General features: G+C 41.2%; 1 long non-coding RNA gene across 1 annotated transcript; it reads left to right on the top strand.

Moving 5' to 3' along the window:
• Positions 1–9,478: 9,478 nt before the first annotated feature.
• Positions 9,479–16,801, top strand: LOC129629820 (uncharacterized). Its single transcript, XR_008703334.1, has 3 exons — positions 9,479–9,558; positions 15,193–15,291; positions 16,503–16,801. It is a non-coding gene; the product is annotated as an uncharacterized LOC129629820 (long non-coding RNA).
• Positions 16,802–16,810: the final 9 nt, after the last annotated feature.

Raw genomic sequence — 16,810 nt, 5'->3', positions numbered from 1 at the left:
AGAAAATGAAAAGATTTTGAAAATGGTTATTTGCATATTGATCTTGGATAAACATTTAAACATTACACACTAATAAAAATATTAACCTGTAACTTGAGCAAGAAGCAACTTAATTTTATAGTTGTTATTTTTTAAAAACACAGAGAAAATGTTGTTAGTTGAAACACAGACTGAAACTTTACAAACTTTCAAGCCATTTCCAGGTTAACCTAGACCAACAGCTACAAGAAATTTATAGGCTGACTAGGTACCATTCGCCTATCTGTAAGATTGGTGAAACGAAATAGGCAGTTGACTAGAGTGTCTTAAAATCCAACGCAGATCAGCATCATGTTGGGACAACAGATATCATAGAAATGTCCTTTCATGAAGATTGAAAAAATTTAAATTTTACAAAGAAAAATAGATTCTGAGCTACTATAAGAAGTAGCATAAAAGTAGCATAAATCAGCAGCCCTGATTACTGCAAGAACTGATGATTCTTGCTGAAGTCTGGAGTTTGTTTAGAATATTTCAAGTTCCCAGCAATTCCTATTCTCTAACCTTAGGATACAAGATCCTTCTAATCCTTTGCTACTGTTTTCCTGTGAACCACATATTAGCCACTAATCAGTCTGATAAGAAGGTTAGTTCATTTCCAAGGCAAACCATTCAATATCACAGTAATCCAAGTCTATGCCCCGACCAGTAATGCTGAAGAAGCTGAAGTTGAATGGTTCTATGAAGACCTACAAGACATTCTAGAACTAACACCTAAAAAAGATGTCCTTTTCATTATAGGGAACTGAAATGAAAAAGTAGGAAGTCAAGAGATACCTGGAGTAACAGGCAAATTTGACCTTGGAGTACAAACAAAGCGGGGCAAAGGCTAATAGAGTTTTGCCAAGAGACCGTACTGATCATAGCAAACACCTGCTTCCAACAACACAAGAGAAGACTCTGCACATGGACATCAGCAGATGGTCAACACCGAAATCAGATTGATTATATTCTTTGCAGCCAATGATGGAGAAGCTCTATATAGTCAGCAAAAACAAGACCGGGAGCTGACTGTGGCTCAGACCATGAACTCCTTATTGCCAAATTCAGACTTAAATCGAAGAAAGTAGGGAAACCATTAGACCATTCAGGTATGACCTAAATCAAAACTCTTAACAATTATACAGTGGAAGTGACAAATAGATTCAAGGGATTAGATCCAATAAGACAGAGTGCCTGAAGAACTATGGATGGAGGTTTGTGACATTGTACAGGAGGCAGTGATCAAGACCACCCCCAAGAAAAAGAAATTCAAAATGGTTGTCTGAGGAGGCCTTACAAATAGCTGAGAAAAGAAGAGGTACTAAAGGCAAAAGAGAAAAGGAAAGATACACCCATTTGAATGCAGAGTTCCAAAGAATAGCAAGGGGAGATAAGAAAGCCTTCCTCAGTGATCAATGCAAAGAAATAGAGGAAAACAATAGAATGGGAAAGACTAGAGATTGTTTCAATACAATTATAGATACCAAGGGAAGATTTCATGCAAAGATGGGCACAATAAAGGACAGAAATGGTATAGACCTACTGGAAGCAGAATATATTAAGAAAAGGTGGTAAGAATACACAGAAGAACTATACAAAAAAGTTCTTCACGACCCAGATAACCACAGTGGTGTGATCACTCACCTAGAGCTAGACATCCTGAAGTGCAAAGTCAAATGGGCCTTAGGAAGTATTACTATGAACAAAGCTAGAGGAGGTGATGGAATTCCAGTTGAGCTATTTCAAATCCTAAAAGATGATACTGTGAAAGTGCTGCACTCAACATGCCAACAAATTTGGAAAACTCAGCAGTGGCCACAGGACTGGAAAAAGTCAGTTTTCATTCCAATCCCTAACAAAGGCAATGTCAAAGAATGTTCAAATTACCACACAATTGCACTCATCTCACATGCTAGTAAAGTAAAGCTCAAAATTCTCCAAGCCAGGCTTCAGTAATACATGAACCGTGAACTTCCAGATGTTCAAGCTGGTTTTAGAAAATGCACAGGAACCAGAGATCAAATTGCCAATATCCACTAGATCATCGAAAAAGCGAGAGTTCCAGAAAAACATCTGCTTATTGACTATGCCAAAGCCTTTGACTGTGTGAATTACAACAAACTGTGGAAAATTCTTCAAGAGATGGGACTACCAGACCACCTGCCCTGCCTCCTGAGAAATCTGTGTGCAGGTCAAGAAGCAACAGTTAGAACTGGATATGGAACAACAGACTGGTTCCAAATAGGGAAAGGAGTATGTCAAGGCTGTATATTGTCACCTTGCTTATTTAACTTATATGCAGAGTACATCATGAGAAACGCTGGACTGGATAAAGCACAAGCTGGAATCAAGATTGCCAGGAGAAATATCAATAACCTCAGATATGCAGATGACACCACCCTTATGGCAGAAAGTGAAGAAGAACTAAAGAGCCTCTTGATGAAAATGAAAGAGGAGAGTGAAGAAGTTGGCTTAAAACTCAACATTCAGAAAACTAAGATCATGTCACCTGGTCCCATCACTTCATGGCAAATAGATGGGGAAACAATGGAAACAGTGACAGACTTTATGTTTTTGGGCTCCAAAATCACTGCAGATGGTGACTGCAGCCATGAAATTAAAAGATGCTTGCTTTTTGGAAGAAAAGTTATGACTAACCTAAACAGCATATTCAAAAGCAGAGACATTACTTTGCCAACAAAGTCCATCTAATCAAAGCTTTGGTTTTTCCTATAGTCATGTATGGATGTGAGAGTTGGACTATAAAGAAAGCTGAGCGCCGAAGAATTGATGCTTTTGAACTGTGGTGTTGGAGAAGACTCTTGTGAGTCCCTTGGACAGGGAGGAGATCCAATAAGTCCATCCTAAAGGAAACCAGTCCTGAATATTCATTGGAAGGACTGATGCTGAAGCTGAAACTCCAATATTTTGGCCACCTGATGTGAAGAACTGCTCATTTGAAAAGACCCTGATCTGGGAAAGATTGAAGGCGGGAGGAGAAGGGGACGACAGAGAATGAGATGTTTGGATGGCATCACTGACTCAACGGACATGAGTTTGAGTAAACTCCAGGAGTTGGTGATGGACAGGGAGGCCTGGTGTGCTGCAGTCCATGGGGTTGCAAAGAGTAAGACATGACTGAGTGACTGACATGCACACACATTAGGACACTGTAGAGCAAGAAAATCAATTGTTTCATGAAAATAATCAGATTCCAAAAAGCTATGTTTTTCCTATCATGGGAGATATGAAATCAGCCAGAAAGAGCATATTTAAGAATAAAGAACATTAAGAGGTGGTTTCTGGTCATATACAGGAAGGAATGGTGCCTGCATAGTATAAAGAAAGAGTATTCACATTTACTGCTTGGCAATAAACATGTATGTAAGTACCTTTTCTCTATCCATCATTCTAAAGCTCCATCAATAATTCCCTCTATTTTATGTGGCCTTATGAATATCAATATATCCTTAACCAAATTATTTATATAGACAAAGCCCTATGAGGTTTTCTTTTCTTATCTACCATTGCCATGGGTTTGCAACTAATGGGGTAGTCAAAGACTGAAGTTACTGCACCATCTTGAGCATGAATTCAATCATCGTGTGTTAGTTTTTCAATTAAACACAATAGCAACTAGTTTACAAAAGCTCTCTAAGTGCACATCAGCTAGGGAACCAAGGTAGAGAATACACTGGATCCTGACTCTGAGAACTGACATGCTATTTTAACTCTTTCTTAGTAAAGTTTCTTTTTTTCCCTGAAACTAACGAAGTATGCATTTTTCCCCTGATAAAATACTGGAAAGGATGAAAATAAGGAATCTGATAATATACTCCTTCTTGTTCCTGTCTTTTAGATGCCTAGGGAGCATCTTGATCCCACTCTAAGCAAAGAGAGGTGAGCTGGATTGCAGTTGAAATAATACAGGCCTTATTTAGAGGGTTATTTTGTGGAGTCCCCAGCTAAGCATGTGGTAGTCAAGACTGGCTTCTATGTGTAACCCTGTGATTTTTTCCACATTCAGAGATGTGGAAAAGATAAAACTTAGATAGCAAAATACATCCCTTTCAAGTTAATTAAATACCATTTTCCAATCTATAAATATTCAGTAAAGCTAATACTAGCTGAATGACTTCAGCTGATGGTTCATCTGATAGATTACTTAGTTATAGCACTTTAAATAAGAGGTACAGTGAATCTTACATGAAAAAGTATTCAACCTGGGAAAGTTATAACTATAACCATATCTAAGTCTGCTCAGTTCAGTTCAGTTCAGTTTAGCCATGTCTGACTCTTTGAGAACCCATGGACTGCAGAACGCCAGGCTTCCCTGTTCATCACTAACTCCCGGAATTTACTCAAACTCATGTGCATTGAGTCAGTGACACCATCCAACCATCTCATCCTCTGTTGTCCCCTTCTCCTTCCGCATTCAATCTTTCCCAGCATCTGGGTCTTTTCAAATGAGTCAGTTCTCACATCAGGTGGCCAAAGTATTGGAGTTTCAGCTTCATCATCAGTCCTTCCAATGAATACTCAGGACTGATTTCCTTTAGGATAGACTGGTTGGATCTCCTCACTGTCCAAGGGACTCTCAAGAGTCTTCTCCAACACCACAGTTCAAAAGCATCAATTCTTTGGTGCTCAGCCTTCTTCACAGTCCAACTCTCACATCCATACATGACCACAGGAAAAACCATAGCCTTGACTAGACGAACCTTTGTTGGCAAAGTAATGTCTCTGCTTTTGAATATGCTGTCTAGGTTAGTCATAACTTTTCTTCCAAGGAGCAAGCACCTTTTAATTTCATGGCTGCAGTCACCATCTGCAGTGATTTTGGAGCCCAAAAACATAAAGTCTGTCACTGTTTCCATTGTTTCCCCATCTATTTGCCATGAAGTGATGGGACCAGGTGACATCATCTAAATCTGTATACACATGTAATTCTGGTAAGAAGAAGAACACAATTCATCACATACAATTTGGGAAATTAAAATCTCTCGTAATGTAACCTTTTAAATGAAATATTTTTCCCCTATTTTCTGCACATCTATATACTTCTTTTAAACAGGAAGGATCTCTGTTTTATATCATGCTTCCTTTTTTAGAAGGAATATATTTTCCCAAGTCATTAAATATTCTCTGAAAACATGATTGTAGTATGTATTTCGGAGGAGACAATGGCACCCTACTCCAGTACTCTTGCCTGGAAAATCCCATGGGCAGAGGAGCCTGGTCGGCTGTAGTCCATGGGATCGCTAGGAGTCGGACACGACTGAGCGACTTCACTTTCACTTTTCACTTTAATGCATTGGAGAAGGAAATGGCAACCCACTCCAGTGTTCTTGCCTGGAGAATCCCAGGGACGGGGGAGCCTGGTGGGCTGCTGTCTCTGGGGCCACACAGAGTCGGACACGACTGAAGCGACTTAGCAGCAGCAGCAGCAGTATGTATTTAACAATATGGCTGTACTACAGTTTTTAAACTATTTTTCTGTTACTAGACACTCCAATTTTTGCCTTAAGGAAAAACTGCTTTTCATCTTCATGGGTATAATGTTGTTTTCCTTTTTTTTTTTTTTAGGAGAAATTCCTAGAAGTAGGATTCATAGGAGAAAATGATCCTTTAAGGCTTTTGATGTGTCTTCATGAATTTTTTTCCCAGTTACTTTCCTGCTAGCCAATGGCACTTATGCTAATGAGCTGACTCTATCTTTGTGTATATATATATTTTTGTTTGAAAAAAACACAGATTTTTTTTGTGTTCAAGTATAAAAATAGTACTATATTACATATGTTGTTCAATTTTCACTCAACTTTTTAAGGCTTTTCTATACTGCCATAGAGTCATTACTTTTACTGCTGCCTCTACTTCTCTGATATTATAAACAACACTGAGAGGAACACCTTCAAATATCACCTTTTGGATCTGTAGAAAAATTTCTTTGGATTAAAACCCAGCAATGGAATCAGTAGGTCAGAATGTATTTGCATAATCATGTTTACTAGAAATTATCAGTTTGCATTCCACAATGGCCATCCAATAATTATACTTCTATCAGTATTGTGTTATGGTTTCTAACCCACACTGTTAATGACTTTAGATATTATCCAACTTTTCAATTTTATGATGATGATACCTATAAGTTGGTACCTCCCTGTTTTAATTAATATTTGTGTGGTTACTTAAGTGAAATTTGGCATTTCTCAAATCTTACTTAACATTTACCTTTGTGAGTCTATAAATGGCTTATTTGCATCTTTCTATATTATTGATATATTTCTTTTCATGTTAGTCTGCAAGAGTACCTTGTGTAATCTAGTTTTTCTTTGTCTTTTTTAGTCAATGAAAAATTTTTTTTTTTTTTTTAGTCCCTCATTTACCTGTTAATTTGGGGTTAAGTTTTTAAAAGATTGAGAAAAGAACAAGTATTAGTGAGATTTTTATGTGCAACATTCACATCATTTGCTATCATAACTATCAGTCATTCAGCCCATCATTGAATAGATATCAAGCACTTACTCTATACAGGATGTGACGATAAACTTGTTAAGGGCATCAGTTCAGTTCACTTCAGTCGCTCAGTCGTGTCTGACTCTTTGCGACCCCATGAATCACAGCACGCCAGGCCTCCCTGTCTATCACCAACTCCTGGAGTTCACTCAGACTCATGTCCATCGAGTCAGTGATGCCATCTAGCCATCTCATCCTCTGTCGTCCCCTTCTCCTCCTGCCCCCAATCCCTCCCACCATCAGAGTTTTTTCCAATGAGTCAACTCTTCGCATGAGGTGGCCAAAGTACTGGAGTTTCAGCTTTAGCATCATTCCTTCCAAAGAAATCCCAGGGCTGACCTCCTTCAGAATGGACTGGTTGGATCTCCTTGCAGTCTAAGGGACTCTCAAGAGTCTTCTCCAACACCACAGTTCAAAAGCATCAATTCTTCGGCACTCAGCCTTCTTCACAGTCCAACTCTCACATCCATACATGACCACAGGAAAAACCATAGCCTTGACTAGATGAACCTTTGTTGGCAAAGTAATGTCTCTGCTTTTGAATATGCTATCTAGGTTGGTCATAACTTTCCTTCCAAGGAGTAAGCGTCTTTTAATTTCATGGCTGCAGTCCCATCTGCAGTGATTTTGGAGCCCAGAAAAATAAAGTCTGACAATGTTTCCACTGTTTCCCCATCTATTTCCCATGAAGTGATGAGACCAGATGCCATAATCTTCGTTTTCTGAATGTTGAGCTTTAAGCCAACTTTTTCACTCTCCACTTTCACTTTCATCAAGAGGCTTTTTAGTTCCTCTTCACTTTCTGCCATAAGGGTGGTGTCATCTGCATATCTGAGGTTATCGATATTTCTCCCAGCAATCTTGATTCCAGCTTGTGTTTCTTCCAGCCCAGCGTTTCTCATGATGTACTCTGCATATAAGTTAAATAAGCAGAGTGACAATATGCAGCCTTGACGTACTCCTTTTCCTATTTGGAACCAGTCTGTTGTTCCATGTTCAGTTCTAACTGTTGCTTCCTGACCTGCATACAGATTTCTCAAGAGGCAGGTCAGGTGGTCTGGTATTCCCATCTCTTTCAGAATTTTCCACAGTTGATTGTGATCCACACAGTCAAAGGCTTTGAAATAGTCAATAAAGCAGAAATAGATGTTTTTCTGGAACTCTCTTGCTTTTTCCATGATCCAGCGGATGTTGGCAATTTGATCTCTGGTTCCTCTGCCTTTTCTAAAACCAGCTTGAACATCAGGAAGTTCACGGTTCATGTATTGCTGAAGCCTGGCTTGGAGAATTTTGAGCATTACTTTACTAGCATGTAAGATGAGTGCAATTGTGCGGTAGTTTGAGCATTCTTTGGCATTGCCTTTCTTTGGGATTGGAATGAAAGGTGACCTTTTCCAGTCCTGTGGCCACTGCTGACTTTTCCAAATTTGCTGGCATCTTGAGTGCAGCACTTTCACAGCATCATCTTTGAGGATTTGAAATAGCTCAACTGGAATTCCATCACCTCCACTAGCTTTGTTCGTAGAGATGCTTTCTAAGGCCCACTTGACTACACATTCCAGGACGTCTGGCTCTAGGTGAGTGATCACACCATCATGATTATCTGGGTCATGAAGATCTTTTTTGTACAGTTCTTCTGTGTATTCTTGCCACCTCTTCTTAATATCTTCTGCTTCTGTTAGGTCCATACCATTTCTGTCCTTTATCGAGCCCATCTTTGCCTGAAATGTTCCCTTGGTATCTCTGATTTTCTTGAAGAGATCTCTAGTCTTTCCCATTCTGTTGTTTTCCTCTATTTCTTTGCATTGATCGCTGAAGAAGGCTTTCTTATCTCTTCTTGCTATTCTTTGGAACATAGCACTTATCTCTTCTTGCTATCTTTCCTTTTCTCCTTTGCTTTTCACTTCTCTTCTTTTCACAGCTATTTGTAAGGCCTCCCCAGACAGCCATTTTGCTTTTTTGCATTTCTTTTCCATGGGGATGGTCTTGATCCCTGTCTCCTGTAAAATGTCATGAACCTCATTCCATAGCTCATCAGGCACTCTATCTATCAGATCTAGGCCCTTAAATCTGTTTCTCATTTCCACTGTATAATCATAAGGGATTTGATTTAGGTCATACCTGAATGGTCTAGTGGTTTTCCCTACTTTCTTAAATTTAAGTCTGAATTTGGTAATAAGGAGTTCATGATCTGAGCCACAGTCAGCTCCTGGTCTTGTTTTTGTTTGACTGTATAGAGCTTCTCCATCTTTGGCTGCAAAGAATATAATCAATCTGATTTCGATGTTGACCATCTGGTGATGTCCATGTGTAGAGTCTTCTCTTGTGTTATTGGAAGAGGGTGTTTGCTATGACCAGTGCATTTTCTTGGCAAAACTCTATTAGTCTGCCCTGGGCATAGGAGGAACTGAATATAGACTCTGTCTTCAGGGATCTCACAATCTCATCTGGGAGATCAAACAAGAATAAAAGATTATACAAACAGAAAGTAGTAAATTTCATTAGTGAAATATCAGTGAAGTGGTATGGGTCTGTAGGGATTGGGTTTGAAGGTAAAGCAGATATCCAGGCGGAGAAATTGAGTAAACTGTTGAAATGTGAAACTGCCTTTCAGAAGAGATCAGGGTAATGAAGTGTGTGGAGGCATTTGGGTGAGAGCAGGAACTATGAAGGGCTTCTCAGGTGGCGCTAGTGGTAAAGAACCCGCCTGCCAATGCAGGAGACACAGGAGATGTGAGTTTGATCCCTGGGTTGGAAAGATCACCTGGAGGAGAGCACAGCAACCCTCTCCAGTATTCTTGCCTGGAGAATCCCAGGGACAGAAGAGCCTGGTGATCCACAGGATCACAAAAACTAGGGCATGACTGAAGCGACTTAGCATGCACACATGCAGGAACTATGAAAATGATGGAATTAGCAAGGGAGAGGCAGAAATAGAGTTGATAGATCCTTAGGTAATCAAGATCTTTCAGCAAATAGGAGAAGAGCCAAGGAAAAGAAGAAAGGAAACATGTTCAGAAGGTATATGTGCAGAATACTTCTGACTTGAGGAAAAGACCTATATGCTCAGCTGTAGATAGTGGGTATTCTTTCAAAACTTTACTTTTTTAGGAAACAAGTTAAAAATTATGGTAAAATGGTAGGGGAAGTCTAGTGACAAAATTTTGGGTCTTTCTGAGCATTTAGTCAATAATAATTAACCACTGGTTTCTCTGAATGTGCCTCTGAGTTAACAAATAAATGATACACAAGCCCACATTTTTGATATAACAGCCTTGGGGAGATGGGTCACTGGGGTCTGGCCTTGTTTGATGGACAGATGACAGTGGAAAAGAATACCAAGAAAAGCCAAAATCTGGTTTAAAGTTTGAATCTGCTGAGGCTGCTAATCCTGCCTTTATAGATCATATGATGGGATCCAAGCCAATCTATTTAGGAAAGAGAGAACTGCCAACACTCACATTCTGCAAGGACTATTATTGGTATTGTATCATTAGCTAGTGTTTATCAAGTACTTATCACATCCAAGGAAATGTGCTAAGCCCTTTACATGCCATCCACTAAGTACTCTGGGGGAAGAACATGCTATTATTATCCACAATTTTCAGAGGGGTAAAATGGGAATTGGAATCAATAACTGGTAGAACCAGCACAAAATTCCTCACTGAAACCTGTGCTTTTGGGAAAAATACCCAAGTGTGCAAACTAAAAGGCCATTGGTATTCTCTGTGGCAGCATCATCAGTAGCAAGTTAAGAAGTGACTGGATGGTGAGGAGATGAAAGCAGTAAGTGCAACTAACATTTGCAAAATTTGATGATGAAAAGAAGAGCGAAATTTGAGGAAAGAAAAGTAAAGAATTTTTGTTTTATTTAATTATATGACCAGGGATTTCCCTGGTGGCCCAGTGGCTGAGATTCCAAGCTCCCAATGCAGGGGGCCTGGGTTTGATCCTTGGTCAGGGAGCTAAATACCACATGCCACAATGAATAAATAAGTGTTACGGCCAAAGCATCTTGAATATATTAGTAGGGTAAGGAGAGATAGACGGGAGACGAAAAATTAAAGATGCAGGAAAAAGAGTAAATTGACAGACCAAGGTTTCGAAGGCAGTGAGAGGATGGGAAGTCGTGAGTTAAATAAAGGGTCAACTTGAGGGAGGAGGTGAACTTATGAGAGAATCCAAGGAGAGGCTGGGTGAAAACGCAGGAAACACACCTCAGCGGCAGTAGAAAACTTAAGGGAATATGTGGCAGTGAACTATTTTCTTAGTAAACTGTGAGATGAGGTTATGCGCTCAAAGTCATGATGGCAGAAGTGGAAAATGTGTGCAGTAGATTCTCTAAGGAGTGAGATGGGGAGTCAGTTAAAGGTGAGTAAAAAAGATACTGAGCAGGAGAGAAAACAAGGTGAAGGATGGAGTGGATAGAGTAGTGCTCAGTCACTTCAGTTGTGTCCGACTCTTTGCCACCCTATAGACTGTAGCCCGCCAGGCTCCTCTGTCCATGGGATTCTCCAGGCAAGAATACTGGAATGGGTTGCCATGCCCTCCTCCAGGGAATCTTCCTGATCCAAAGATCAAATCCACGTCTCTCACATCTCCTGCATTGGCAGGGGGTTCTTTACCACTAGCACCACCTGGGAAGCCCTGAGATCAGAGGGTCTAGCTGCAATTCACAGAAACTACTTTATCTGTTTTAAACAAACACAGATTTCAGACACGCATGTGCTTACACAGCTTTTAAAAGAATAAAGCATTAGACTCTACACTGAACTTCTGGGAACAACTCCCAGAATTAGTGCAGAACAACTTTGCCAGAAAAGTCATGAGCTCTAGGACAATAAGGAAGACACTGGTGTAACTACAGACTTCAGGAAGATACCATTCTTAGCAACAACTGTTGGCTGTAAGAAAGTTCCACCCCTCTTGGGTTCACACCAATAGAGAATAACTGAGCCACACCTCTGCCTCACAGCCAGTACCTGAACTCTAGGAGAACCTGAGAAATGTAGTTTTCAGCATTGCAGTTTGTGTAGTAGAGGAAGGAGCATCAGAAGGAAACTAAGTTTCAAGATATTGCAGATATACATATCTATATATATTTGATATATAATATATATAATAAATTATAATCATATCTGACTCTTTGTGACGACATGGACTGTACTTCGCCAGTTTCCTCTGTCCATGGGATTCTCCAGGCAAGAATACTGGAAGGGGCTGCTGTGTCCTTCACCAGGGGATCTTCCCAACCCCGGGATGGAAGATCTCCTTCATCTCCTACACTGGCAGGCAAATTCTTTACCACTAGAGCCACCTGGGAAGTCCCTAAATTACAATTTAAAGAGAAAGTAGCCTCTTCTCTTATTGCCAGTCCAATCAGCAGCCTGCTGGCAAAAGTGGAGAAAACAGGACGGGTTAAATTTGATAAGGGAAGGCAAGGGAGTAAAGAGATCACCATGGCTAGCATGGTTACTATAGAAGTGACTGATCATGTGGGCCAGACTAGACAGTGCAGTCCAGGAGAAACCAATGGACTATGAATATAGGAATATGTCAGATAAGCAAAATACTGACAACACCTTCTTTGGCCTTACCCTTGACAAGCAAAAGGGTGCAATAAGCACATGGCATCACAAAGTATCATCATAATTTGGCTACCTGGTGCAAAGAGCTAACTCATTGGAAAAGAGCCTGAGGCTGGGAAAGATTGAAGGCAAAAGGAGAAGGCGGAGGCAGAGGATGAGATGGTTAGACAGCATCACTGACTTAATGGACATAAATCTGAGCCAACCCCAAGAGATAGTGAAGGACAGGGAAGCCTAGAGTGCTCCAGTCCATGGGGTCGCACGACTTAGCGACGGAACAACAACAGAGCATATAGAATTCGTATTTTGAAGAGGAGAGATCTTAAGGCCTTCAAATAAAGCTTGACTATCATAATACTAGAGCAATTTCATGTCTTAAGTGCATATCAGGAAAATCTAGTCAAAGCGCCAAATTATAACATTATCCAGAGCACATGTTAGCTGAACTCTTATCTTGATGATCTACACAGGCATCTAAAGGAGAGAACGGTAGACAGAGACAATGACATACTTAGGTACAAATATTAAAATTCTCTGATTGATTCGCTCATTTCTAGATATACAAGATTTACAGGCAAGTCATGGGCAATACGTAAAATTTCAAGAAAGGATAAAGTGTTTAAATGTGTTTACTATCATTACGGTTACAATGTCCTTCTACTGCATTAAACAGAAACTGAGAGTGAATGCCTACATGGACTCTATCATGCTTTATGCACTCAGGTCATATTTATACAGCTAAGAAGTATTTATAATCTTTTCGGGCAGTCATTAGCATCTCTCCTTAGTTTTTTTTTTTTTTTTGTTTCCTACAAAAGGCATGCTGTTTTGTTTCTAATTCATCTGGGGATGGGGAAGGAAGGAAGCTTCAAATTCTTTAGATTGGAAAGGTTTGACATGGGCTGTAGGTCTCCACTTCCTGATAGCTTCTCAGCAGATGCCTCAGCCATGACTTCATTGAATTCCAGTTGTATGTCTGCAAATCTCTCCTTTTGTAAGAATTCCCTTTATCTCTGCAAAGAGGCAGTGAAGTTTGCTTTCCGCAAGGCTCCTTTGATTTCTTCCCAGTGTCTCCAAACATCAGCCAAGCACTCTAGGGCAGTCCCATGTGACTCTCAAACAAAATAAAGAAGAATATGCAGTGTAAATCAGAATGGAGTCACTGTATCTTCCCTCCCAACATCTTTTTAAAGGTCTATTGCATGATTAAAAGTTTACTGCATGATTATACGTGGAAAACTGCTCTAAAGCCTTGGAACATTGGAAAATTCATACTGGAAAGAAAATCTAATTTAGGTCACAGAAAAATTAATACACACATTTAAAAAAATACTGGAACGCAACTCCTCTGGTGAGGAGTACAATGAATGTATAAGGTACAAAGAAAAAGGATGACAATGAGTCCTTAAAGAATGACATCTTTTAAAAAAAAGTGGTCACAAGCAAGAAACAGAAACAAATGCTGTCTTTAGAGGGTCATTGGTTTGTGAAATCCTTGTGGGATGGAATTGTCCAACCAAAATCTATTACAGAAGCATGGATCTCTTAGGCACCTATAAATATTTGTCAGTGAGGATGGTTAATAGACAAACCATCTGGTGCCCCTGATCATCACAATTCGATAAGGTCCCTATTGTTATTGCTCAAGAGATTTCTGCTGCATAAACCGACACTCAGTGTATATGCTGATGGAAAAGGAAGGTCCAAGCCAACTCTGAGAGCATTAAAGTGTGTGTGTGTGTGTGTGTGTGTGAGGGGAACAAGGAAACTCGTCTCCTTTGACAAATTCACAGTCCTTGGTTAACTTCTCATTAGCAGTCTGCTCACATCTCATTCCCATTAAGAGTATTCCGTTTTCTTTGTCTAAAGTGTTGAGTGGTTATGAATAGTAAGGATAGACTATCTGTAATTATTTTTTAATTATTAATGGTTTTGTTAGATCCTTTCACTTTTACATTACATTTCTGTTAATGTAAGTTAAATCAAAATGTACTTCAGTTTCCAAGCTGTTCCCCAATGTATTTTTCATTCTTTCATAACACTACTTCGGATTTCTATAAGATGTCTGTGAGAAAGCTTGTCTTTCTGGAAACACCCTCCCACGCTAATAGATTCAGGGACCGTTCTGTTCTGCAAATCCACTAGCCATAGTTTTAGTAATCATGAAATTTCTAAATTCCCAATAGGACGCAACGTCAGAATCACAATATGTACAAAATTCACTTGATATTAGCCCATATCTTGAAACTGAACACAGGAACATCAACTCCATTCATAACCCCCTCCCATGAAGATCTTTTGGCACTTTAAGAATACGAAGATTCTCAATTAACTAGAAACCAAAGGAGAAAATGAGTGAGTCTGAAAGGAACAGATATCAGAGGCAGAAACTAATGTAGTGGGTTTGTGGTCTGGCTATATACCTTGAAGAGTAGTGTGGTAGGAACAAATATTCAAGTAGTGTGCCTTAGGAAGATAATGAGAGAGACAGAGGGAGGGAGGGAGGAAGAGAGGGCATTTCCCTGGAGAGATGGGAAAAAAGTCTACCTTTTAATCAATTTTTCCATCACCAGCAGATTGGCACTTTCTGATGCGGCACTGTTCCTTCAGAGAAATGTTCCTGCCTTGTATTTACTAAGGGTCCTGATTTCAGATCTAGTGTTAGGCAACTCACACGAATTAGACTATAGCCCCAGTGAGCAAAAAGAAGAGAAAGTGGGTGAGATTTTTTTTTTCCATCTTTTAACTACACAGAACACTCAGCCCCAGGGATTCTTGTACCATTACAGTTGGTGACCTCGGAATTTAAAAAAAAAAAAAAAGTTACTAGATCAGCTCTGGGGATAAAGAAGAAGGGGGATCTAGTGCAAGGCAAAATTCCTGGCTGAGGTCGGGTGGAGTCACCCCCAAGGAATCGGCGAAGGAAACCAGATCATAGCCCGAAGTATAAAGTTAACATACACTGCACCGAACACGAACGCTACGAAAAATGACTGGATAAATTATGCAGAGGGATTTCTGGATTTCTTTCAAGTAATTAAGTTTCGATTTCTTGCATTTATTTTAGTTCCAGGAAGCGCAAGGCGCCATGGACTGCAAAAAGTCTTCATTGATTGTTCCAATGCCTGAAGTTTGATTTCGTGACTGGACTTAACTTTGGGAAGAGGTAAACACACGGACCAGGGAAATTCACTACGACGAAAAATAACAGTTTCATCGGGGAAAGTAAACAGAGGGGCGCGTGCCTGGGCACAGAACGCGGAGATCTGCCCCCTCCCCTTTGCACGGAGAGTGGGGAGGGGAGAAACAGGTGTGAATCTGAGTGAGTGTGCGTGTCAGCACTTGTGTGTTTGCATGCGTGGGTGTAAGCGCGTCTGTGTGTGTGTCCATGGCTAAGAGTATGATTCGCGCCCTGGAGCTCTGGGGAGTAAGGAGTTGGAAACGGAGGACTCACTCTTTCCCTCGGGCGGCTGTTAATTTCTTGGCGCCTGTTGTGCTTGCTCCGAAGCTTGGTCGACGCCAGTGCTCGCCCCACTTCGATCTCAGTCAACCCACCCGCCGGAAACGTGAAGTTGTCTAGGAGCTTTGCTAGCATCCAGCGGGCCTGGGACTGGCGAGTCCCGCGTTCCCTCTTCCCAGTCAGCCTGCTTTATTTGAAATTCAGCTCCGCGCCTTTCCCTCCACCGGGGAAAGGGGAAGCGTTTGCCTTCCTTTTCTACCTTGCCTTTTCTCATCCTCTGGTCCGCTGCCCGGCCGCTGTCCTCAGTTCAGAATTATCTAGAGAGTCCCACTTGGCTTGTCCGGCCACTACAGGGCCCTGGCCCGGGAGCCAGTCTCTCCCTACCGGCAAAGTACGCGCTCCAGAGCGCCAGTGACCCCACTCCATTCGCCCTGCCAGGCGTTGTTGGGAGAGCAGGAGTTTGCGGGCCCGAATTTCGATCCAGGAGAGCCTGGGAACTGCCGGATGTAGAGGTTTCCGGAGACACTTGCTGAGGGCTTGCAGCCGGAGGCGTGGAGAGTGAGAGCTAGCTAGGAAGACACTGAGGCCAGAGTGCGCCCTCGTGCACGGGCGCTGCCTGGGAACTTTGGGGGAAAGAGGTACTCCTTCCGACCTCTAAGCGAATGGGGCTTGGGACTCAGGGGGGAGCCAGTGGAGAGAGAAAGTTAGAGACAAACACAAGAACAGTGGTGGACTTGCTGTGAAGAGGAAAGGTGTTTGAGTAAAACGCACCCCTACTCCTCGAAATAGCCCCAGGGCTTAAGAAGTCCAGGCGAGCCCTCCTCCCCATCCCTTCCGCGCTGTAGCTGGGCTCTCTGGGCGCTCCCAGAGGGCTCAATTTCAGGGCTAATTTCCGTCTCTTTTCTTCCTTGGAACAGCGGAGGCCATGGAGGAGTTTGTGCCCTAAGCTACAGAGTGCAGAGAGAGCTCAGGGGGTCGGAGTCTATTCAGATCCAGAGCAGATTGACCTTGAGAAGAATGGGACGCGGGAGAATCCATCCTCTCTCCCTTTCCTCCCTGAAGCCCTAACAACCCGTGGTCTGGATGGAGCATGAAAGGAGTCAGATCTCTCTTTTTAAAAAATCTTCCTTGTAATCCAACTCAATTCTGTTTGAAATACAGAGAAATCACACTGCCCTTAATGGATTAAAATTTAATAAAACACATTAGGTCCAGTAAAATATGA

Source organism: Bubalus kerabau, chromosome 16, assembly GCF_029407905.1.
Source record: "Bubalus kerabau isolate K-KA32 ecotype Philippines breed swamp buffalo chromosome 16, PCC_UOA_SB_1v2, whole genome shotgun sequence".
In the NCBI taxonomy this organism is placed as follows: domain Eukaryota; kingdom Metazoa; phylum Chordata; class Mammalia; order Artiodactyla; family Bovidae; genus Bubalus; species Bubalus kerabau.
Note: the sequence above shows the minus strand (reverse complement) of the source record. Positions and strands in the feature narration are given on the sequence as shown.